The 25,875-nt window shown below is 54.5% G+C and overlaps 1 protein-coding gene and 1 long non-coding RNA gene across 2 annotated transcripts in view; both read right to left on the bottom strand.

Moving 5' to 3' along the window:
• CDH4 (cadherin 4) overlaps positions 1–25,875 on the bottom strand; it is a 506,523-nt gene that overhangs the window by 431,588 nt on the left and 49,060 nt on the right. The gene's annotated exons all lie outside the window — the stretch shown is intronic.
• On the bottom strand, positions 21,325–23,630 carry LOC121477955. Its single transcript, XR_005984389.1, has 3 exons — positions 22,379–23,630; positions 21,673–21,822; positions 21,325–21,424 (listed from the first exon to the last, which is right to left on the bottom strand). It is a non-coding gene; the product is annotated as an uncharacterized LOC121477955 (long non-coding RNA).

Genomic DNA, 25,875 nt, shown 5'->3' on the forward strand with positions numbered 1-25,875 from the left:
ACAGCCTCAGGCCGTGGGGACAGCCGGACCGGTGTCCCTGAGAGCCAGCTGCAGCCCCGCTGCCCCGGGACGAAGGGCTCGAGACCATGCTGAGCTCGGCTCGGTGTGCGGCGGGCTGTGCGGAGGGCAGCAGACACGGCTCATCATCCCAGCGCGCCGGCCGAGGAGACCCTTCCAGTAGTTTCGAGGCCTCCACGCGGGAAACACTCCTCCTAGCTGGGCTCACACTTCTCTCACCCACGCGCAAGACAGTGAGGACAAGTCACATTTATTAACGCGTCTTATTGCAACTGGCAACTAAAGCACATACATTTGGGAGAAACCAAGCACCCAGTAAAGCTGTTCTAGATTTTGAACCTACAAAATCAGACTTTTTTTTTTTTCACAAAGAATTATTTAAAAACAACTACCAAGTGGTCAGTTACATAGGTGCTGTAGGGGGTCCCCAGGGGTTAAAAACAAACAAACAAAAAACAAAACAAAACCCAAACCAACAAGAAGCCCCAGGTCCCGCCCTTGGGGATTAGGAACCCAAGGTCAGGAATGACGGGCGGGCTTACAGTCCCTGCTGGGGCGGAGCGGCCGTGTGTGGTCTGCGCTGCGTGTCAGCACACATTTGAACTGGCTGCCGGTATTTGAGAGTGGGAGATGGCCCATTTCATTCCAGAGTTCTGGCTTCTTCCGGGACTCACGAAGCTCTGGCGGCCCTGGGCTGACATCCTGAGTTGCCGTGAGCGCGTGTTGGGACCTCACTGGGGGGTCCTGAGCTCCGGGTTGGTCGGGATCCCCCTCCCAGGACCGTCTGGCCCCTGCAGGAACGGGAACACGGGACCACGGCGAATGGGTAAGACCCAGAGAGGCCCTCGCCAGCAGGGTGGACACCTACGCGCACACGGGGCCCGCAGCAGGGGCAGCAGCGGGCAAGATGTCGCCAGACCTTAGCCAGACACCCCCGCCTTCCCGTCCCCCTCCAGATCTCTGATGAGCAGAGAGAGATGCTCCACGTCCAAGGAGACGCAGGGCGCGAGAGAAAGCGCCAAGCAGGCAGGTCACCGCTCAACACGGGCGGAGTTTCTAACAGAGCAGCCCAAGAGGGGAGCCTGGGCCATGCCTCCAGCCCCCCCACGTGCACCCTGCACAGCCAGCTGTTTGGTGGAGGTAGGGTCACGTGCTGAAGGGGCACCCCAGCACCCGAGGGGGGAGCACATCACCTTCATGGTGCACCCTAAGCTGAGACAGCTTGAGGAATCTGGACCTGCCAGCAATTTCCTCCTTTCTTAGAAACACGTGGTCCTCATCAGAACCATCTCTCCCTCCCAAGCAGCTGCCGAGGGGAAGAGGCGAAACACGGACAACCTTTTTGAACTAAATTTCACATTTTTTGAAAGTGTACAGTTAATCCCAACCGAGATCCAATCTGCTGACTTTGAAGTATCCCGAACTGGCTGATTTTCAGTTGGTTTGGCTTGTTTTTTTTTTTTTTTTTTAAGGGATATTTTTCTAATAGATGAAAAAAATTTCTTTTCATGCTTCACTAATGCAAAAACAGCTGAACCAATTTAGCTCAAACTTTCTCAATAGCTTGTTACAATCCTAATTAAAATATTCACATACGGCACAAGCTTTGGGGAAACATAAGATTGCACTGTCACTCAAATTCTGGCTGAATATTTACAACCAACTAAACAGAAAAGCAACTGCATGGATTTTACTCTTTGTTACCTCTTGAAGAAAATGCAGCCAGACAATTAATGGTGAGGGGATTAAAGCAGGTAGGGGGCATGGTGTTTCTCTGCTTGGCTGAACTCATAAACAATTGGGCGTAAAGACTCTTGGGGCTCTTGGCTGAGCGGGGCTGGGGTTAATGCCAAAGACCTCATTTCCCCAGGTCTCCCGGGAAACAGTGGCTCTCAGCTCAGGGAATGGCTGTGCCAGCAGGTGGGAGCGGGTAGGCGCCCTAACAAAACAACACGTGAGGCCCCAGATGTGTCACCTTCCAGCTGCAGGACCTCAGGCAAAGTGCTAAACCCTCTACCTAGATGAGTTCCCCATCAGTCTGGTGGGAATAGTGATAAGTCCCAGTGTGAGAATGCACGCACAAGTCTAAGCTCACCACTGGGCACACAACGGGTGCTCTATAAATGTCATTGCTGTATTTTATCAGTCTCCCTCAGCAGCGCACCTAGGCAAACAAAGACAAATTCTTGAAGGAAAAACATTGTGGAAAAAAGTATGACCATTCTGGAAACGAACTTTTAGCAAGTGCATGATAAACTTCATCCCTTCCAAAACACCAGGATGCTCTTCTGACACCTGATCATTTCCAGAATAACCCATTGGTGTCTTATTCCATAGATGCCAATGTCCTTACGGGCTGTGAGGAATGCAGGGGATTTTCCAAACTTCCTGATGGTTTTCAGTTCTTATGACTGCTCTATGTATGTGCATGTATGTGTATGTACTGACACGACATGGATGGATGGATGGATGGATGGATGGATGGACAGATGATTGGATCGATCAACAGATGGATGGATGGATGGATGGAATGACAGATGCATAGATGGCTGGCTGGCTGGCTGATTGGATGGATTGATGGATGGATGGAAGGATGGATGGATGGATGGATGGATGGATGGATGGATGGATGGATGGATGATTAGATGGATGGATGACTGGATGGATTGATAGATGCATAGATGGATGGCTGAAAGGATGATTGGGTGGATCGACAGATGCATAGATGGATAGTTGGATGTATGCATGACTGGATGGATCGATAGATGCATAGATGGGTGGATGGATGGATGATTGGATGGACCGACAGATGCAGATATGGATGGATGGATGGATGGATGGATGGATGGATGGAATGATAGATGCATAGATGGCTGGCTGGCTGGATAGGTAGACAGAGGTGGAAGACAGATACATACACATATAACGTACAGGTAGATGCGTAGATAGAAGACACATGTGCAGAACATAGGTGTGCTCACACACACGTGTACATGTCTACATGCTTTCCCCCCGTCTTAGCTATCAGCTACTATTCCTCAGTGTTCTCCATAGACACGTCTTGATCAGTCTCCATGTTTCTTCTCTGAAATCAGACCAGAGGCCTGGAGTATGTGCAATGGTGTGGTGGTGAGGCCCATGCAAGAGCTCAGGACGGACTGTCATCTCCATTCTGGATGGGTGTGTTCTGCATTTTTTGGTGTTTGTCTCAGATCCAGACATCTCTGCAAGAGGAAGATGTATGTGCACCCCACCCCAACCCCCTTGGTCCCGCAGAGGTCCCTTTGAGCCCTGAGGGTATGGAAAGCCTGCACGAGGGCTGACGGGAGTGTACTTTCCTCCAAACACACACTCCTTAGGTTGGCAGAGGCAGACCGAGCATAGTCCCCGCTTCAGCCTTTCCAAACTTCTGTTTTGCTGGTGATCTCCTGACTCAGACCTCAGTTCAGGGTCTGCAGGCTGCAGGGAAGATGTGCTCACTGTTTATTGCCTGGACATTAAAGGATTTCAGGGTCTTTGCTCAAAGAACTAAAATGGAGTGTTTTCCTCGCTCCTCAACGACGCGGACAATGATTGGAGGGGTTTTATTCCCACAGTGGCTGCATCAGATGTGCTGACTGTGAAGCCAAAACCCCAAAGCCAGCAAGAATTACATCGGCTTTGCTTTTCTTTATGAGAAAATGGCCTATAAAATGTTAACGCGTCACTCCCGGTGTGGCCAACAGCGCCTAATTAACAGGGCCCGCGTAGGTGCAGGAGCCAGGCCTGATGGCCAGTGAGGGGCTGTGGCCCGGGCCCCCCAGCCATCCTCACCCCCAGCCTGCGCACCTGTGGCAAGCTCCCCTGAGACCAGGAGTGTGGGGGGCAAACACGGGGTGGGGGCTGACATGGCCAGGAAGGCCTGCACCGGCATGGGACGAGGCCACCTTGGGGAGCCCACCCAGGGCCATTGGCCACTTGCGGCCAGGCCAGGAGGGAAGGTGGAGGCTGGCCAGATGTGGATGAGCACTAGGATGCAGCAGACGGCGCGTCACATCTGGGGCCTGGGGCAGGGTGGGTCTGAAAGCTCCCTCATCTCTTCTCTGGACTCTGCTCTCTGGTTTCTACCAACAGCAGCAGCCATGCTCTGGGCACCTGCCGCGTGCAGGCACCTGATCCACAGCTGGACTGGACCACCATCCACAAAGATCCGTCCTAGGGGTATTCACCTCCCGGCAGCACTCAGGGGCAGCCTCAGGGGGACAAAGATACTCGTAAGAGGGCAGGCCGGGAGCTCGAGCACAAGTATGTGGCCCCCACCCCAAGTCCCTCTTTGCCCCGAGTCCATGGGAGCACCGTCTCTGCCCCGAGTCCTGGGGAGTACCCTTCTCCACCCTGAGTCCTGGGGAGCACACCCTCCACCCCAAGTCTGGGGGAGCAACTTCTCTGCCCTGAGTCCGGGGGAGCACCCTCCTGCAGAGTCTGTGCTCTCACGCCCCACCACCACCTGGAGAACAGCCCAGCTCCGCAGGGTAGCCGTGCTCAGCCCTGGTCTGCTGGTCCGGGAGCCTTGGCCGGGGGGACATCTTGAGCCCTGGAAGATGCTCGGTGGCACTGCAGCTTCTGTGCGCTGCGGCTAGCAGCCCCCTCCATGGTCATGACAACTGAGAATATCCCTGGATGTCGCCAAGTGTCCCTCGGGGGCACGATCACCCGCAGGTGAAAACCAGCATCACACAATCTTGCGAGCTACCGCCGTGGCGGAAAATTCTTCGCTCCCCACACGTGAAAGCAGAAAAACAAAGTCTTCCAAGAGTAAAGCTGGAAATAAGCCTCTCCACACGAGGCGGGGCTGAGGGGGTGAAGGGATCCCTGCTCTCTCTCGTGCTCGGAGCTAAGCGCCACTGAAGCCGCCGAGCTACAACTTTGTTTCTCAGCTGTTTGCCGAGCGGCCCCTCGCAGGGTCCCGCGTGCAGTGCCGCCTGTCCGCGGGGACGTGAACTAATCAGCCCCTTCTACGGGCAAATCATAAAGAAAAGAAAGTGAGTAAAGAAGAGAGAAAATAAGAAGGGAGTGGAGGGGGCCTGGATGCGAGCCCGGCCGCAGGAGGATGGGTGTGGGGAACGGGCCCGCGCCCACCGCTGCCGAGTAAAATCTGGCTTCCCACGAAGACCCATCCACGGGGCCTCAGTATATTAAGGCCGTTTACAAGGTGATGAGTGAGTTCACGGTGGAGACATGAATTTACGGGCCGGGGTGGCCGGTGTCACACAATCTGTGATGACTCGGCACGTCGCCAGGGCGGCCAGAATAACGTCAAATGGAGGAAGCACGTTAGCTTCGGACGGACCCGGCGGCCACACAGTCGAGGCCACACCGCCAGGAGCCACATCCCCAACCCTGAGGCCCCAGCCCTGCCCACCAAGCTTTGCCTCTGGGGGTGGAAGAAGCCAATTCATCATAACGGGCTCCAGAAGCCCATGAGGCATCGGAGCAGAGTCCAAACGTGGAGCTCCGTGGGGCAAGTAAAACAGAGAGTCTCGGGCAGATCAAGAAGCAGAGGAGCCAAGAGTGTCAGAGTCGGGCGAGGAAAGCACCGCTCTGCCCCTGAGGTGGTGGGAGGGCAAGAAGACACCGTCGGGGTCCCCAGGGCCTGATTCCCACCCGGGGCCCTGGCAGCCCAGCAGGACACATGTGGACCGAACCAATCTCCTCGGCACGTTGTACTTGGAAGTTTGGAGGCTTCCAGAGTCCTCGGACCTGTGTGCCTGAGTGGAAAACAGACCCCATTCCTTGCCCTCAGTATTTCACACATTCATAGGGTGTCAGGTTACTTGCTGAGCTGTTCAGAAGAACTCAGAAGAGCAGAAAAAAGCTCCAGGCGGCACACTGCCCGAAAGATGTGCATGCAGCAAATAAAAGAATTAATGTGCCACATATATAAAGAGCTCCTATGAATCAATAAGAAAAAGCCAAATACCTTAAAGAATATAGTCATCTATGCAGATATACAAACGGTCCCTATAAAACATGATACATTCAACTCTACTAGTTATCAGGGAAATTAAAAAAAAAATTTTAGGAATATAATGTTTTAATTACCAGATGGTCAGAAATTGAAAGGGCTGAAAATACCAAGTACTAGAGAGGCTGCCCAGAATGCACACACTCTTGGTGGGGATTTAAATGAGTAAAGTCATTTTTAAAGGCAACTTAATGTCTTTCCCACGTTTGGATGACTTCACCACAGTGTAGAAAAACACGTAATGAGCGGCAACACACGCCACGACCTATGCGTTGTCAATACTAATTAAACCAATCAGTGGGACGCCCAGTCTATGGGATACTCTGCAATTTTTTCAAGTGAGTAAACCCACGTGTTCCTATAATGCACGTACTCCAGGGCATATGAGATTTAAGAAGCAAGTTGAAAAAAAATATATATGTAAAATCAATTCCATTTGTGCTAAAATATTTACCTACATTTGCATATCTATGGAAACACCCAGAAAGGTGCCAAGGGGAGTGGGGGGCTGATGCGGACCCTCGGGGTTTGCTGGACTGGACTTCGACAATGGCAATGCATTCCCATAGGACTTACGGGGTAGGAGAGAGAGAGAACAGAATTATGAAATGTTCTGTGTGCCATCCCCTTTATTTATTTATTTATTTATTTATTTATTTATTTATTTATTTATTTATTATTTTTGTGCCATCCCCTTTTGAGGGGTCACGGGTCATCCTTCCGGATGGAGCCTCCCTGAAAGGACATGTGTTGTGCCCGGACACCGGCCAGGGAGGTGTCGCTGAACTCAGGCCACAAATGGCTGATCGGCACCCATCTCGGGTCTCATTTAAATTGTGGGCTGTTTCTTTTTCTTTTTAAAGAAATTTTAGTCACGCGTTAGATGAGATGGAAGAGATGTCATTTCTAAGAATGTCCAGAAACTCCTGACAGCCCCGCTCTACATCTGTCTTCCGTGGAGCCTGAAGTGACTGTGCGTAGTTTTATAGCAAGCCGTCGAGAGGCAGCTACGCAGCCCGTGCCGCGGAGGACGGCCAGAGCCAGGGCCCCGTCGTGTGGTTGGGCAGGGCGCGGTGACCTGGGTGGCGGGCAGACAGGACCACCCGTGTGTGGCCGGCCCCCAGGTCTGAAAGAGACGTGACCCCAGCTGTGCTGTGGGGCTGACCCGAGGACAGAGGGGGTGGACAGGCTTCCCCGCGTGGGCCCAGGGGCCCGTCCACCGGGACGGAGGGAGAGGACAGGCTTCCCCATGTGGGCCCTGGGGCCCGTCCACCAGGACGGAGGGGGTGGACAGGCTTCCCTGCGTGGGCCCTGGGGCCCGTCCACCAGCAGAGCTGCCCCGACGGCAGAGGTGACCCTGTCCAAGCACGGTGTCTCCTGTGGGAACGTGGCCTATGCCGGGCCCACCTGGCCTGAGTGTGAGCTCTGTCCTCCTGACTCACTCCCTGGTTTGTACGGAGTTTCCTTCCACAAGTATCTCCAGAAAATAAAGAAAAGCTACAAGTTGGTCCCCAGTTTCACGTCCCTTATGAGGACCCTGGTTTCCTGGCTCAAGACACAGGCTCTCCTGAGGCCACATGAAGGGGGCAGCTCAGCTTAGGCCAAGGCCTGTGGCCAGGGGTGGGCTCCATGACCTTGGCTGGGGGAGGACGGGGCCTGACTGTCCCGAGTCAGAGGTCTCCTCCCAGTGGGGCATCTCCTCGTCTCTCTTAGGTGACGGTCCCCATGCAGGGCAGGGAGGTGGTCGGGTGGGCTCTGAGCACTGGGGTCCCCCGGGGCCTGCTGAGGGTTCTGCTGCCCTGTGCATCCTGTGTCCCCTGCAACTGCCCTGATGAGGTCCCCGCCCACCTTAGCAGCTGCTTCATTCTGGGGGGCCTCCCTCCCTGCTCAGGGGAACCGGCAAGGCCTTCCCCCACGATGCTGTTTACAGAGGTAACTTATTGCTCAGAGCAGGGCTCCCCATACCGCAGGACAAGAGGCTCAAACGGGACTGAGCTCTGGAGAGCCACAGTCCTCTACCCCACAAGCCCCCATGGAGGGGTCTGCGCCCCAAGTCTACACCCGCGCCCCCAGCCCAGCACCCAGCCAGCGCCGCGGATCCTGGCACGGCCAACGGAGAGGTGGGACACAGCAGGACATCACTCTGCTCAGCCTCCACGTGGCCCAGAGGGATTTTTCCTCACCTACCGTGTAAATTAACTGGCTCACACCTCAAGTGGGTGTTTCTTCCCTGTGATTCGATTCACAGCAACCATTAGCCGGTGCTCAAGACGACCGCTACCACGGGAGACACAGTACACCCCACCCACGCGGGAGCCAGACAAAGCCCTGCTCTGAGGACAGGTGGGGTGGATGTGGCTTCTGTCCTTTCTCCCAAGAACCACCAGCTCCCCCTCTTAGCAGGCAGCCCCTGGTTGGGGGACAGGCGGGGCACTGGGCCCCCTGCTACCTCCTCCTGATGACAACGGTTTGTCCCTCTAGACCCACCCGGCTCCAGAGATTTGGTCCATGTTCAGCATAGAGAGGCACTCGGTCCCACCCCAGAGTACGACTTCCGCGCACAAAATCCTGGAATCCAGGGCCACACAGCATCAAACACATAACAGAAAGATGGTGATACGGTGTGGCCCTCCTTCCTGCCTGCCTCCCCGTCCACGGAAGGCCCGGGCGGCCAAGAAAGGACCGCGACTGTGTCCCTCCTGGGGAGCCAGAGGCAGGCAGGGCATCCCTGTGCCCTTTCTCCAAAAATGCAGCTTGAAAACACAAAGAAAAAGGAAAACAGAAGCGTTTTAAGGCGCTGCATCAATTACATCAAAAGAACCAAACGGTTTTCTCTCTCTTTCATTCCAGAGACGAGAATCAGTCACTCGCTGTCATCTGATGGCTTATCCCAAGCCCGCGCGAGTCACCTCTGAAATGACACGTCCTCCCGTGCTCCCTGACGTCTCTTCCCACACTCGTCCACCCGCCCGGGGAGCCAGGCTCCAAGCCATTTGGAGAGATTTAGCCAAAGGACACCACGAAGTATAAATGGGTTCTGGATCATCTAAACACGGGAAATAGAAGGAAACGAAAGAGAACAAAAAAATGATGTTCTCACTGGAAGTTCGGTTTTAAGGTTAGAGCAAGTCTGGGCGGAATTCAATCTTCCTACATTTTTGCCAAAGAGAACTACTGGCAATAACTCCTTTGCGGAGAACACCAGCAGGCTCTGCTCTCTCCTGACTCGCTTGCTCCGAAGGCAGAAATATTTAGCATCGCCCCTTGCAAGACGGGCCCATGGGAAGTCACCAAACTCTAGGATCGGTGTGCACAGGGGAGCGTTTTCCATGAGAAGCACACGCGTGGGTTTCCAGACTTCCCTTGATCACGGTCATCTCTAACGACGGGAGGGCTACGGGACAGTCCGGCCACCATACAACGTGAGCGCCCGTGTTTGCACACCCCAGACATCCAGTCCAAAGTCCCGATCGGCCAAACCAGCTGCAGTCTAGGAGGCCGATGGCCTGTTCCAAACCAAGAAAATGCAGCCTGGGTTTGCACAACACACACAATTGTGCGAAGATGACGCGAGGCGAGCTAACGTTTCACGAGCCCCCACGGTGGGTTCGGTTTGCTCTGCAAGCGCCTGTGATTCCCAACCTCGCTGCGTGGTGGACCTCCAGGTGCACGACCAACGGGAGCGGCCTCCAGCGTCTCTCGCAGACCGGATGATCGCAGAGAACTGGAAAGCTCTAATTCATTTTAAATAAACACTGACAGCTGCCATTAAGGATCCCTTCTGCGATTTGTCATAGATATTTATACTGAGTCACCCCAGGAAAAATCGTGGGAGTCAATATCCTGTTACATTTGGTAAAGTATGAAAAGGAAAAATGTGTTGATAGTTGGGGTATTTTTTTTTTTTTTTTGCCTTTAAGCAAAATCCAAGTGAGAACATTTAGAACAAACTAAAAGAGAAGGCTGCTCACCTGATGGCATGTATTCAGGTAAAAGCAGGTAAGCGTCGCACGCAAACTCCATCGGCACCGATGAGGCATGCCCACCGAGGTGCTGGCAGGTCAGGAGGGGTTTGCCCACAAGAGGGTGTCGGGGCCACCCAGGGGATGAAGTTTTAGGGTTGGCCCCCTGAGTGTCAGGTCCCTTATTGGAACAGGAGTGAGTCAGGGGTGCTGTGGGTTCTGACTGTGACATCAGGGCGTCAAGGGAGTCCTGGGGATGAAACGTGAGGAAAATCATGGCTCCTGACGTTGACACCAAAGTATGAGACCATGTGATATGCGGTTTATCGGATGCAGGTGTAATGCTTTCGGGGAACAAGGAAAGCTGCTGAATGACGCCATCTGGGATGTGGATGGAGATGAGGGGGACGGGCCAGGCACCCGGCTACGGACTGAACAGGACTCACATCCTATCCCGACGCAGCGCACGTGGCTTCCCGCCTGTGTGAGACTCAGCTGGCGAGCCTGGCTCCCCGCTCCACTCCGGCTCCTATAACCCATCCTCCACGGCAGCAGGGGGTGGTCCAAATCCCGATCGATGGATGCTGCTGCCTGAGACCTTCCAAGAACGGCGCCCGGACTCCTTGCTGCCCTCTACCCCGCACCTCGACATCCAGTGGTGAAGTTCCGCAGTGCTGGCGATTTTACCCGTGACTCCGAATTACCCATTCTAGACTCAGGAAGGTCTTACTCTGAGCGTGTGTCTATGAATTTGTGTTAACATTACAGTTATCACCAAAAAAAATCAGAATACAAATGTCAAATACCAGACCCTAGGAAACAAGATTCAGCCAAAAATGACAGAGTGAAAACTTAATATAAGAAATGTCAGAAAGTAAGGAACTTTACAAATTAACGGGCAACAGGGAAAAGCAACCTCTTCCTTCTTCGTGAACTGACCGTGTGGCCCCCTGGCTACCTTGTCACTGGGAAAAAGGGCAAACCCAAAACCAAGGATACGGGAGGACGTTCACAAGAAAAGAACAGACGTAAAATTTCACTGAGTTCCGCTCTCTGTCTTTCCATTTTAAGAACCTTAACGTATATCTGTTTTGTTGCAAATTACCTCAAATCCTTTCAGAATGTAGACGGAAGAATGATAAACAAATATGGAAAACCCAACAGACTCGCCAAGCAATCCCAGGACCAGCACGTAAACTGAGGGCACGATCAGTGGATTCTCCCTCCGTGCGGTCCTCGCCTTGGAGCACACAAAGAGCAAGGCGCGCCACCGTCCTCCCCGCCCTACGGGGCCAGCACGCCTCCCCGCCCTGCATCAGGCCCTCCTGCCGCTCTCGTACAACTTCCGGGCAGTCCTGGGCACCTGCTAAGGTCTGTTATTACATCTCCGCGGCTGCGTCCAGAGTTCTCCTCCTTCCGCCTGGACTATGCTCTCCTCACTCCTCACACGGATATAATACCCGACATCTACGTCAAGTCTGTGTTTCAGGGAGCCTCTCGGGGTTGGCGTAGTTTTCATCGCTGCCCCTACAGAGTCCAGCCTCAGGGATTCTTCCCACTGAGGTGACCGACCGTCATTGCTGTGACGGGCACTCTGCCGCATGATGCAGACCCAAGGGCCCATGCCTTCTTGGGGCGTAAAGCCTAGAAATCGTGCATCAAAAATCAATCCTTTGACAGGGCGCCTGGGCGGCTCGATCAGTTGAGCGTCTGACTCTTGGTTTCAGCTCAGGTCATAATCTTGGGGCCGTGAGATCGAGCCCTGCATCGGGCTCCGTGCTCAGCAGGGATTCCCTCCCTCACACATGCGTGTGCATGCACACACTCTCTCTCAATCTCTAAAATAAATAAATCTTAAAAGGAAATCAATCCTTTGAAAGGCACAGCTACCAGAAAAAAACGTGTTCAGCCAAGACAACAGAATAGAGAAGACAGGAGCCCGGCCCACGGCGACTGGTTTGTAAGACGTACACCTTTTCATAAGCACTGAGAGCCTGGGCTCATTTGTTACTGCAACCAGAAGTGACTGATACTGATGCTGACTCGTATCAGAACAGCTGGCAGGTTTTACGCTGGACCGGGGGTGCAGGAAGCAGGGGCGCTGGGGAATAATGATGCAGGTTCTGGCTGCAGGATCTTCCACACACACTCCCATTCCGTGAACACATCCCACCTGTTGGTTGAGATCCCTCTGGGTTCTGACACAGACACACGACGTACATGTACACGTGCCCGCGTGCGTGCTTTCCCGCGTAACTGTTTAAGAGTTCTAGCTAAATACTGTTCTTTTATGGACTTGGCTCCCAGATAATCTCTTGATTAAAATCTCAATGAAAATTATTTCTTGGCAAAGACTACTAACCTGAAGTTTCTTTCACCTTAATTCATAACCGTTTTTCTGTCTCGTGTTCCGGCCTAGACCAGATACCATCTACTTTTCCACGTCGCACTTGCAGAGTGAAAACTCTCAGGAACACAACACGTTCCACAGCAAAGGCCTACGCGAGGGCGCCCTGCCTTTCCCGCAGAGCTGGGGGTGACAGCACAAACCAGTACCCACGGGACCCCAGAGGCAGTGCGATCACTTCCTTAGTGACCCGTGTGGTCATCCGTGAGGCTCAGAGGGGATGCAAATTTGATAGCATCAGGACATGGCTGCATGATTTCAAATATTTAGGATTCTTTAATTTCTTTTTTTTAATAATTTCTAAAAATATTTTTATTTATTTATTTATTCATGAGAGAGAGAGAGAGAGAGAGAGAGGCAGAGAGAGAAGCAGGCTCCATGCAGGGAGCCTGATGTGGGACTTGATCCCGAGACTCCAGGATCACGCCGTGGGCTGAAGGTGGTGCTAAACCGCTGAGCCATCCAGGGATCCCTGGATTCTTTAATTTCTTAAAAAAAAAAAAAAAAAAAAAAGAAAGGCTACTGTACATTTGGGTAACTTTCACAGAATTATAAACCCCAGACTGTCCATCCAGGAACTCACCCGCCATCCCTCATCAGGCACCCCCAGGCCCGGTGGTTCTGAGGGAAGCACGTTCAAGGCCGGAGCTGACCAGAGGGGCGGTCGTGGGGGGCCCTCCCCGCTCCCGAGCGAGCGGTTATGAAACGCCCGGTCGTTACAGTCCGTGGCCTCCCGAGAAGCTGACGCTCCCTGTCTTCCAGGCTCGAGGCCCAGCGTGGGCCGTCATCCATAATCCTGCCCTGGTGTCACCGCGGCCAGCGGGCCTCACAGACTGCGGCCTCTGCGTTGTACAGAATGTCATGAGCCCTAGACCCTCGGCTTACACCACCAGGCATCGGTGTGCAACCCGCCTTCCCCCAGAGCCCCGGGCAGGAGAAGGCTGCGGGTCCTGAGGAACTACTTCTCCCGTCCAAGCCCTGCACACTGGCTCTCTGGTCTGTCACCAGGCAAGCCCCCACCTCTCGCCTCCGAGATGCCGTGTACCAAAAACAGTCATGAAAATGTGGCCGACAGATGGGTTTACTAGCCCTCGGCCAGTCCCTTCCAATTACTCAGCTCCCTATTAATAGCACACAGGGATTAGCCAGCCACGGGGTTCACCATCGCAGAAGAGCGAGCTTCGGCTGCGGAGGATGGATCTGCCAATGCACTCATCTGCCGGTTTCCAAGACTGCTGGCATTCATGATCCGAGCTCCTTCCTCCACCTAAGTTTATGTTAAATAAATATGTACACACAGAAGCGCGTGCAACCTTCTCCTGGCAGTTCAGCAAACACCGGTAATGCCACATTTGGGCTACTTCCCAGCTCCCCGGTTTGGTCAATATTAAGCCATAAGATTGTTTTCTTTGTCACTGGAGTCATTCATTTCTGCCCCGAGTTTACTCAGCTGAAGTGGAAGGTCAACAAAGATAACAACAACAACTGATGTTTCTGGGGGCCGAGGGATGTGCCCCGTTCCACGCTGAGCACCGCCCCCGCCCGTGATCACCGCCAACGGCAGCTCCCCACCAGCGCGGGCTCCTCCTGGGAACCGTGGGCAGATTCACAGAGGTGCCGGCGACGCCCGCCACTCGACGGAGCGCCCTCGCCCGGTGTTTCGCCTTCATCACCCTGAGCGTGGAAGCGCGGGACCCTGCCTTTCAGAGGAGGGGATGGACTGACCTGGGGTTGGATGCTACGCCTCCTCACAGGACCTCCTCGAGCCGCTGCCACCTGCTACTGCTGCCCAATGGGAAACCATTGAAACCATGGAAGACACAAGGAAGCATCTTGGAGTTCACAGTCTAAACTTGATCGCGGAGCTTTGGCCAGGTTAGCCCTCCCTGGGCCAAATGCTAGGCTAGACAGGACGATCTGTCCTCATTGTGCATGGCTTTAGAGGGAAGAGGCAGCAAACATAACCAAAAAGGAAGAGAAACCATGGGGCTTTTTATGGCATACTCTATTCTTGGTCCAACAATGATTTTAGGATGAGCGACTTTATTACGTCATCATAGAATCAGATCTAGAAAATCCAAAATGCCGTCCCGTGGGCAGACCCCTTTGGCAATATCCCCAACAGACGGGACCTAGCCTTGGTCTCCTTGCCCACGATTGATTCCCTTATGTGGTCAACAGGGGCATTGGCAGCTGGTCCGCACTGGAAGGCTCTGGTGTGAGTGACTCGTCTGTATGTTCACAGAAAACCATCTCCTGGACATTAGTCAGCCACTGGTCTCCATGACTGCCGGGCCAGAACGAGTCTCCTCCTCCAACCACCTGCTGTGCTCCAGACAGCTGGTCTCCCACCCCTGCTCACCCTTCTTCCCCACCTCTGGACCCTCTTGTTGGGATTACTCATATTGTGCAGTCACATAGTATTTTCCAGTCTCCCATTCAATTTCAGGTTTTAATGATGGGATTACACTTACCTGGGATTCTAAATTATGTCAAAGAGGCTTTCTGGGAATTATGATTTCTTAATTAACTCATCTTCTTAAACTCAGTAATACTCTTTATATTCATAAAATTAACTCAGAAGCAATGAGACGGCATTTAAAATCTGCAAGCAAGTAACTCTGTAAAGGTTGTGACTAATTCTGAGGGCTTTTCCCTTCAAACATCCTAAATTGGCTGCTCTAGATGGGGTGCATCCTCTTGGGAATCCTTTCTAAAATCCCACAGTCTCTCGTACAGAGTTCAACATGACCCAGATTTTAGCTAGACCCCCAAATTCCACCTCTGCTGAGAGGACCTCATTTAAGAATAATTATGTAAAATCTTTTCATCAAGTCTGTAACATATAACTAAGAAATACTCCAAAACCTACAAAAAATAATCTCACACACACACACACTACCAAAATTGCACAAATGAGCGCACACACCTATCTGCTTCGGATCTTCAGGAACCATCATGTGTCGCAATGGAAACTCCCTTGGCTCACCCTCCTCCATCCTGGCCTTTTCCTGCACAGCAGAAACCACTACTTGGAAATGGTTTGTGTGCCTTCTCTCTTCATTCCCCTGCTTTCATTCCACACGGACACATAAACAAAATATCGTATCCGAGAATATTTTGAAACATCATCTAAATGGTACCATTTAGTAAGTATCACTCTGCAATTCTTGTATACTATTAGGTTGGACGTTTATCCACGGGGATACGGATATATGGTTTATCACAGAATCACACTGTTGGAATATACTACAATTTTCATATTTATTCTCCCATTACTGGACATTTTGGTTTTCTTTCGCTTGCTTCAGGTTTTTTCCCCCCATTTTGAATAATACGGCAGTAAATATCCTTGTGTGTTCTCCTTGGGGACACGTTCAAGAATGTCTCCGGGGAATATACCTAGAAACACCAAATTCACTTTGGGACTTCCATGTACATAAAATGAAGGATGAGGCTTTCTCTTCGATTCTCAGTCTCCTGATGATGTTATCTTGGCCTTAAGGATGATGAAACGATGAAAAAATAAACACTTTCTGGAGAACCGTTAGTATAATTAAAAAAATTCTCCCTTCAGTTACAACTAAAACCTTTGCACTGAACAAAACTTGAGAGGATTATTAAAAATTAATGGCAATGGTCAGTGAGTGTGGAGGGTCATGGATGACTCCCGAGAGAAGAGCAGATAAACCCAGGCCAAGGGGGAAGGCAAATCAAACAGTAAGAGCCCAGCCTGGGAGCCCAACAGAGCCTGCCAATCCTCTGGTTCTCATTCTTCTGGAGAGCATGTCTTCGCGGAGAGAAAACACACCTTCCTCATTCTCCTGCTTCTCTTTTTGCTCAAGTCTTATTTACAACCATTCATTCTGCCAAGACAAAACGCCCTCCTTTGAGGTCCTAGATGCAGGAAAAGCATCTTTTTTTCTGGTTCTAAACCTCTGATTTTCTTCTCTTCAACCTTACCCCGACATCCTTTCTTAAAATATCTTTTTAGAGAGTTTTGAAGCCAAGTGTGTAGAAAATCAAGGGTTGAACCACTGCTCTACAAAATGGCTGGTGTTTCTCAACTTGGTCAAACCGAAAAGGCAAGCCTAGCCCTGTGGCTTTCTTGGGGACAGCTAGAGTTGATTCCAGCAATCAACTCTCTCCTTGTCCTGGCTTCTCGGCAAGCCCTATCACTCTCCCGCCCAGCCCTATGACTGAAACCTCGCAAAAGCCCCCAAAGAGGAGTAGGAGTCCTTGGATATCTGCCCGGTTAATAACAAAACAGTAAAGGCCATTGTGAAATAACCAAACTAATTAGCCCCCTGCAGTTTGAGAAAACTAAAAACTCCAGGGCAGAAACTCACACATTTCAAAATTACCAGAGGAAGGAAGGAAGGAAGCGCCATTTCTATCTTCACAGCAGTGCAAATCATCAGTGCAGCATGGGTTTAGAGAATACGAAAAAGCACATACAGTAAGGGAAAAATCACAGGTCAAAGAAATAGAAATATCAAAGATGACAGAGGTCACAGAACGGAATGTCAAACCTCCCAAACAGGGAGCAAGGGCAATGTGGTGTGAAGGAGTGGGGGGCACCCTTAGGGGACAGACTCTGGACTCTTGAAACATGGGAGAAAATTCAAGGCTAGACTCGGGGTATCTGTACATTGTCATCATCACCATCATCATCATCTGCATCTTCATCACTAGCATCACTACCATCACCATCATCATCACTATCACCATCTTCATCTTCATCACCACCATCACTACCATCATTATCGCCAGTATCATCATCACCATCTTCATCTTCATCCTCACCATCTTCATTTTTATCACTGTCATCACCACCATCACCACCATCATCACCGTCATCACTATCATCACCATCACCACCACCATCTTCATCACCACCATCATCATCATCACCACCAACACTAGCACCACCATCATTACCATCATCATCGTCAACACCACTATCTTCATCACCACCATCACCAGCACCACCACCATCATCACCACCATCACCACCATCATCACCAGCACCACCACCAGCACCACCATCATCATTATCACCACCATCTTCATTATCGCCATGTTCATCATGACCATCACCATCAACACCTAACAAAGCACTCTGCCAGCCATATCAGGAGAACAACTCATCAGGCCCTGGCACCCCTGGGCGGTATCTGCCTGGACTACCCCACTGCACAGTGAAGGCTCCGCCACTCAGAGAGCAACAGTGGCTCACCCGGAGCAAGAGGAGCTGAGCCGGGATTCCACCCCTCACCCATTTTCTCAGGCCTCACAGAGAGAAGGAGCCTGGCTATTTCCTATCAGCCTGACTGAGGCCAAAATCTCAGTACCACCCAGACTGCCTGTCCTCACTGCTCCACATGTGAGTGGATTCGCTTCTAAGGGGTGATGTTGCCACAGAAGAGACAGGGAGGAAAGAGAAACCCCTCACCTATAAGGTCCCACAGTGAACACAGGGCAAACAGGCCCCAGGGCCCATGGAGTCAGCTGAGTGTCAGTGACGTGGACCCCCTGCCCTCTGCAGGAAGGACTGGAGATTCTAGCCCAATGACCTCCCCTGGTTTAGGTAAAAAGAAGCTGGTCTCTGCGTGTGCAGAATCCTGGGAGGCACTGGCCTCCTCCCCTCAAATACTCAGTGAGGACCTACTGTGCACACAGGATTGCCACTGACCAAGGGAGACTGGAAGAGTCCCATGAAAAGGCCTTCCTGGAAGGGGGCGAAGGCATAGAAGAAAGACCAGGTGCTGCGCTGGGGAACAGGTGCCAGGAGATAACAGGCCCCTGAGGAGAACTGGTGACACACTTGGATTTAAGAACACCAGCGCTGACGGTGGAGGAGGAAGCACACCTACGATGCGCTGGGCACAGTGCCCTGCTTTACACAGACATCATCACGCTGCATCCTCAAGCTAACCCTCGGGTGGGGTGGATCTGCTGTGATCCCTGCTGGGCAGATAAGAGAGGCGAGGCCCGGTGAGCCAACTGGTCCTCTGGACCTCACAGCCAGGAAGGGGGTCCATTTGGGTCTCATGGGATTCAGATAGGCAAGGATGGGGAAGGCACCCCAAAAAGGAGACACTCCCGGCCGGGGAGACATCAGAGCAGCAACTTCTTCTAGGACGGCATCAGAACTGGGCCAGAAAAGGAGGAAAAGCCTGAGACCTCATGGGCAGGCAGGAGCTAAGGGGCCACCGTGGCGCAGAGGGATGGCGTTTCTGGTTTCATCAGCAGACCGACGAGGTGGGGGCCGCTTGTCAACAGACACTCGCATCTGGCTCAGCGACGCTAATCAAATTAGAGAAATAGAGACGGAGTCACCAGCAGGTACAGACAGCAGCGGGCGACCAGCTCCTACCAAAGTCACCCTGTAAGTGCCTGCAACAGCCCAGACAGGGGGCAGGAACCCTCTACACCTTGTTCCCAAATGCCGCCAGGAGGACACCGCGAACCTCTGGCTCCTGGGCCAGGACGATGCTCAGGGGAGACCCCCGTGTGCTCCAGAAATCACACCTTGTGAATGGCAGAAAAGGTGCAATTAAAATTTCTAAATATCAAATCGATCTGTCTGGAATCTTAAAGAGCTTTTCAGGCGGCTTAGTCCTAAGTTTTTGAACAAAGTGAATATAATTACCTTCGATCTCCCTCAGACCAGATAGTGGCAACTGTGTCTATTATGTGGACCACACACAAGATCGCTGACGCGGCCCCACCCACTTTCCCAAACCGGTTGGGCCGTTAGGGCGAGAATCAATATAAATACATTGACATTTGTCCACAGCCACGCAGCCTCTGCTCACCGTCTTTGCGAAGGTGCTCGTGATAAACCACAGACCCAACGGGAGGGGGAGTTGTCAGGTACGTTTTATCTCATTAGCTGCCTGTAGCAGCGTTATCGCCGCCACGATGCTTATTAATAAGACGTGCAATGCCTCTTGCGTCTACTGAGAAGTCTTTGAGGCTTAATGGGGATTGAAGGCTCAGCCGGCTCCGGCACCTGCTTCGAGCAGGAAGGGCGGTCTGGGGGTCCACCCTCATTGTCCTTCTGGGAGTGCTTCCTGGGTACTGTACAGCCCTTGGCCGTGCACCTGGAAGGCATGTCTCCTTTCCACACCTCAAGGTAAGTGCCCTGTGGGTGGCGTCCCCTTCATGATCATCTCAAGCTCCAGAGTCCCGGACAAGACGAGGTGGGGCAAGCCCAGGGAATCATGCTGCCACTCAAGGCCTATTGATCCAGCAAGGTCTGGGGGTCTGCTCCGTGCCAGGCGCTGAGCACGGAGAAGCAAGCCCACAGGCCCACAGATGCCTCCCTGCTACAGGGCACCCCTTCTCAGGGAGGAAAACAGACAACAGACAAACATACCAACAAGAGGACGGTTTCAGAGGCTGGTGAGTGCTCCGCAGCCTTAGGAAGAACATCTGTGCAGGGAGCAGAACAGGGGCAGGGGCTCAGACAACCGATACCAGAGAGGCGGCTTCTCAGCTGAGACCCAAGAGGCCATCAGCTCGGGGAGGTCAGTGGAAGGGCACGCGGGGGCCATGCAGAACCCCTGGGCATGGCAACTCACTGCAGGGGCAAGGGGGCAGGGGAGCAGGGGTGAGACGGTGCACTTGAGGGGGCCTGCGGGCCCCGCCGCCCTGTGGTGGGAGCCAGGGGCCTGGCCACCAGGCCTTCTTCCTAATAGCTGAACCGAAATAGAACTTATATACCATAAAGCTCACCCTTTGAAAGCACACACCACCGGGGCGCCCGGGTGCTGCAGTCACTTAAGCGTCTGATTCTTGATTTCGGCTCAGGCCATGATCTCAGGGTCGTGAGTTCAAACCCCTCATCAGGCTCTAAGCTTAGCGCAGAGTCTGCTTAACACTCTCTCTCCTCCCTTTGCCCTTCCCTGCCACACATTCTCTCTTTCTCTAAGATAAATAAATAAATCTTTAAAAAGAAGTGTACAGTAGTTTTTAGGTCATTTACAGAGTTGTGCCACCATCATCACTACCTAATTCTGGAACATTCCACTGTCCCATTGCAGTAGCTCCCCATCTCCCCACACCCTCTTGCTGGTCAGCACTGATCTATCTTCTCTCTCTCTCTCTTTTCGTATCTTCTTTCTCTACAGACTCTCCTGTTCTGGACCTTTCTGGGAATGGGACCCTACATCATAGGCTACATAGGAACCCCACATCATGCCTATGAATGGCCTGACTTCACTGAGCATGTTTTCACACTTGACCCATGCTATGGTGTGTGTCAGGATTCACCCCTTTTTATGACCAAATGGTGTTCCCTTGTGTGGATTCATAGCATTTTGTCTACCCGTGCACCTGCTGACAGCATCTGGGTGGTTTCCTCCCGTGATGTTATGAGCACCGTGTGCAAGTCTCCATGTTCACGGGGCTTCCTTGTCTTGAGTGCATACAGGGGTCGCAGGTGCCTCTGGAAGCCCTGGAGCTCTGGCTGCTGGGTGGAGACTGGCTTCGGGTGGTGCATATGGGGCCAGACCCCTGCTCAGAGTCCTGCCTTTCAGTCTGGAAACAAAGGGCCAATGGTGTGACCCTCAAACACATTTTGGAAGTTTGTCATGGGGTGAGGCAAAGGGAGAGCACCCGGGCAACCAGGTTCCTACGTGTGGGCCAGTGGGAGCCGGAGGCTGTGTGCCCACTGTGTGCCCACTGTGTGCCCACCAGATCAGCAACTCTAGGGGAGATTAGGTTTGTGTGTGTGTGTGTGTGTGTGTACAGGTGCACACACAAGTACATGCATACACACAATTCACATGTGCACATAACATGCACATAGACATGTATGCACACACGAACACAGATACACACACATACACAGATGCACACACGGGGGCCTGTCATACACACATGTACACAGATATGCACACACATACACATGTGCCCACACACACCCAGATCCATCCTTGGTGAGTTCCAACCCAGAGGGTCTGCGAGGGTCCTGGAGTCCATGTTGTTGGCTTGTCAAGCGCAGCATGCGAGCCACGTGCCATCCTGTGGGTGACAGGAGATGGTCTGGGGCCAGGGCATGCCCCCAGGCCCCCTTCTGTCCATGACGGGCCAGGTGAATGAGCTGTCGGGTCAGCCAAGCCTTGCCCTAAACAGTCCATGGCTGGACCTCAGGTGCAGAGCCAGGCTGGGGAGCTCAGGGGTGCTGCCAGGCAGGGAGGGCATAAAGGCACAGTGGGGGCACCCCAACAGAGAAGGGGGGACTGAGAGGCAGAGGGAAACGGAGCGCTCACCAGCCCCGAGGCTCTCGGAGGGAGGGTCGCACCTGCAGGCATCTGAGGCAGGTCCCCCTTGACCCTGGCCCATCAGGTGCAGCAGCAGAGACAGCACCAACCTCGTGCACGGTCTTAAATGCTTCAGCACCAAGTTAAAAGGTACTAAAACTGAAGAGGTGGGATTATGTCACTACTCTGATTTTGCCCAATGCAGCCAACGTAGTGCCATTGACACATGTACCCTATACAGATGCAGTTAGCGGATGCTGTTCTCTCTCCTCACACGGAGCCCTGGGCACCAGGTGCCCTCCCCACCCACCGTGCAGTGCAGTGTGCCCTGCACCTGCCCGCTGAGCTGGACTAGGCCCACGTGCCGCTCCCTCACCCATGGGGCCCTGGGAGCCTGGACGTCACCCACAGAGTAGGGACGGCCACTGTGCCTGTCACTCGGGTTGGCAAGTCTTGCCTAAGATGACACGTGACACAGCCAGGACTCGAAAAGCCCTGCTATGGGGCCAGATGAGTTTTTATCATGAACAGGACATGGTTTCAAGAAGTGGTAGCAGCAGGAGGGAGGCTGGGCCGGGCTGGCTGGAGAAAGGCTCAGATGGGCCCCTGGAAGGCACAGCCTGGAGGGCATCCTGGGGTCAGGCCTGCTGGGGGGCCCGGGGGGTGTCCCTGGAACTCCTCTGCTTCCCCTGCCCCACCCTCCCTCTGTGCTCACCTGTGCCCTGAGCCGCAGCCCCATGCCCGAGCCAGGCTGCTCCTCCCCCTGGCCAAGCTGGGCAGCCCGTGTTCTCCAGTCGCGGAAGCTCTGTGGGCCCTGGGCCCAGGGCAGTGACGACCAGGCTGCCATCCGCCGCCGCAGCAGGCCCGCCTCCACCCACTCACTACCCAACACCACGTCCGTCTGCAGCTTCTGGGCTCTGGGAGCACCCGCAGGACACAGCAGGCAAGGTGCCCGCCCCCGGCTCGGGCCATCGGGGGAAGAGGACCCTGGGGAGGAAAGGGTAACCATAGCAACTGCTCTGGGGCCAAGGACGGGTGCCCTGCCTGCAGGTGCAAGGGTCTGGGGATCAGGAGCGGCTAGCGGGAGGGCCGATGGCTGTGGGCGGCATTCCAGGAGGAGGCAACAGAGGGACAGAGCAGGTTTGACGACAGCAAAGGCAAGAACATTCTATCTGCGAGGGATGGGTGGGAGGCCTGCCTCCTTGAATTCCCCAAAACCCAAACAAACAATTGGCCAAGCAGCCCAAGCTCCCAGCAGGGCACCCCCGTCCCGAGCTGGGCTGAGTGAACCCAAGCCCCATTCGGTTGGGCAGCAGGAGGGCTGAGCAGGGGTCAGGCTCACCCATCACCTCTGCTGTCCTCACCGAGCTGGATGCCCCGACCACCTGGTCACCTCACACAGCCCCCATCCCCCATCACCGAGGGTCTGCAGGCCTCGGGGCAGCATGAGCTCAGTGGTGGCACCGGAGCCGCTCGGAGGGCATTGTCACAGCAGGCCGTGCACTCGGCACAGACTTTAATTCTGAGCCACTCTGGTGCTGGGGCAATAAACTCTACATTATTACACACTTCGCCTCGAGTGTCGACCTGGGGCTTTGGCAGACGTGCCAGGCGTCTGGAATCACGGAAGGCGGCCCCGTGTTCCCGTCCTGCCGCCACCGGCACGGGGCTGCACACGAGGCCACCTGCAAGAGACACTTCTCAGGCGTCGCACCCCGTCCGTCTCCCGTCGCCAGGCCAGGGGGCCCGGCCCGCTTGTTCTGCCGCCTGAGAGGTGCACAGGCCACGGCCGGGGGCTTGTGACGCGGGGCCCGGAGCACGCGGTCCCGATAGCCACACGCCTGCAGCGTCCCCCCTGGAGGGACCACAGCTCACACTGTGCGGCGGTCATAGCTGCTCTTGTTTCTTCTCTTTATCAGAGCTGCTGAAATGCCCCTAAAAATTAACCCCTGCTCTGGAGAGGCAGGCCGGCAGCCCCCCCTCCCCCCCGGCGGGCTCCCGAGGACGGCACCGCCCTTTCCACATACAGGTCTGGCCTGTTCCAAAAATAAAGTCTCCCTGGCACGGAGAGACGCTGAGGCTTTGTTTCAGGGTGAGGCCGGGCCGGACGGCGGTCGTGGGATGGCAGGGGCCTCAGATCTGTGGCGAGGAGCGCGGAGATCACAGGCCTGTCTCCAAACAGCTGGGTGTCTGAGCCACAGGGTGGGGCCCAGGAGGGTGGGGCCGCTGGGCAGAGGGGCAGCGACCCCCCCAAGGCGGCACACGTCTCGCCGCAAGATGCACAACTGGCCAGTGAGCCAAGAGCAAGGCTGCTCCCACCCCAGGGGGGCAAGTCTGGCATCCCTCAGGCCGGGACGGAGCCGTGTGAGGGGACCCTGGGGCCTGCCCCAGCCGCAGAGGGCAGCCAGTCTGGGGGCTCGAGCAGCCGGCCAGGGGTGTCCAGCCTCAGCACGTGACACTGACACACTCGGGCGCCCGGTGGCCCCAGGGACGCATCAAGGATCCCCCATGGCCGCCAGAGACAGGAGGGCGACCCCTGGGGTGGCACCCACCCCATGGCTTGGGGAGGGGATGGTGGCACGGCTGCGATGCGGCTGTCTGACCCCACGTGGGTGGTCTGGGTGCTCTGCACTCTCCCCCTGCCCAGGCAGGGGCGGGAGCACCCGGGTCGGGAACCCTGCCGGGCGGGCCAGCATCGCAGGAGGGTTTGGATTCTTTATAGAAGAACCCGCAGCTGGACCCTGCGCCTCTGATCCCACAGGCACATGGAAACCTCCTGCCGCCCTGGAACTGTGGGGCCTTCCTCTAGCACCTCCCTACGTCAGGCCTGCCCGCCCCAGACCTGGCTGCGGGGAAGCCCCAAGACGCGCCGACGTTCCCGCGGGCTCTGCCGCAATCGGAAGGTCACAGAGACGGGCCCCACGGGATGGTGGGCGGCCGGAAGGCTCTCGCCCCCGTTATTACGCAGATGGCGTAGCGTCGGTGTCTATGTTCCCATCGGGGACCCGCCCGTGCCCACCGGTCAGGAGCACTCGGGGCCACCCTGTGTCTGGCCCTGGTGTTGGCGCCGCCGATCCGCGGCAGGAACGCGGACAGACCACAGCACCGCCCCACGCGGGGCTCACAGTCTCGCCTCTCTTGGAAGAGTTTCTTCACGCCCTGGACAAATGCTCACCCGCGCTCCCAGAGCCAGGCACGGCTCGGCGCCAAGGACAGCCCGGGCTCTGGGGCAGGGGGACGAGAGAGATTAATTAAGCCAGACGGTTCCATGCAGGGGCACGTACTGTGAAAAAAATGAAAACAGGTGGACAGAGGACGAACCCCTGGTCACATCTGGGGTGAGGCGTGGGCTGAGACACGAACGCCCAGGGCCAGCCGCGGCCAGGGTCACGGAGAACATTCCAGTTCCTGGGGACAAGCTGGACAAGTGTGAGGAATTGACAGGACCAGGTGGCCGGCACACAGGGACGCGGGGGCAGCCTGCCAGGGCCAGGCCAGACGGTGAACGTGCACCCGCGTTGGCCGAGCAGAGCAGCAGGTGATGCCCCCTGGACGTCTGCAGGCAATGGACTGGGGGAGGGCAGGAGGGATGTGCTGAGGGGCGTGTGGCCACCCCGGGGGTGGGGGAACGGAGAGGAGGTCGGTCCTGGAGATGGTGTGGAAGCAGCCACGGCAGGTGCACCCCGACGAAGCCCTGAGCCCTCCCATGGCCCCTCTGGCAGAGACTCTCCCACCGCGAGAGTCGGGAGGGTGAACCACGCGACGCTTTCCATGCCCACGGGCAACATCCACCAAGACGGAGAGCACACCCTTGGAGCCAGCTCCGATTCTGCGACTTGACAGGGTCATTTCCTCCAGGAAACTAATAACAACAACCCCCGCTCCGGTGGGAGCCGCTGGGGCCAGATACAGAGCTCGATGGAGCAGGAGCTACTGAAGAGAGCAAGGCGCAAGTCTATGAATGGCCGAGGAACGCTGATCAAGAACTGATCGCTAATCTTCTTTTTTTAATATTTTACTTATTTATTCATGAGAGACACAGAGAGAGAGAGAGAGAGGCAGAGACACAGGCAGAGGGAGAAGCAGCTCCCTGTGGGGAGCCCGATGCGGGACTCGATCCAGGGACCCCGGGGTCACGCCCTGAGCTAAGGGGAGATGCTCAACCCCTGAGCCACCCAGCTGCCCCCTGATCAATAACTAATCTTAAGTGAA

This window comes from Vulpes lagopus, chromosome 18 (assembly GCF_018345385.1).
Source record: "Vulpes lagopus strain Blue_001 chromosome 18, ASM1834538v1, whole genome shotgun sequence".
In the NCBI taxonomy this organism is placed as follows: Eukaryota; Metazoa; Chordata; class Mammalia; order Carnivora; family Canidae; genus Vulpes; species Vulpes lagopus.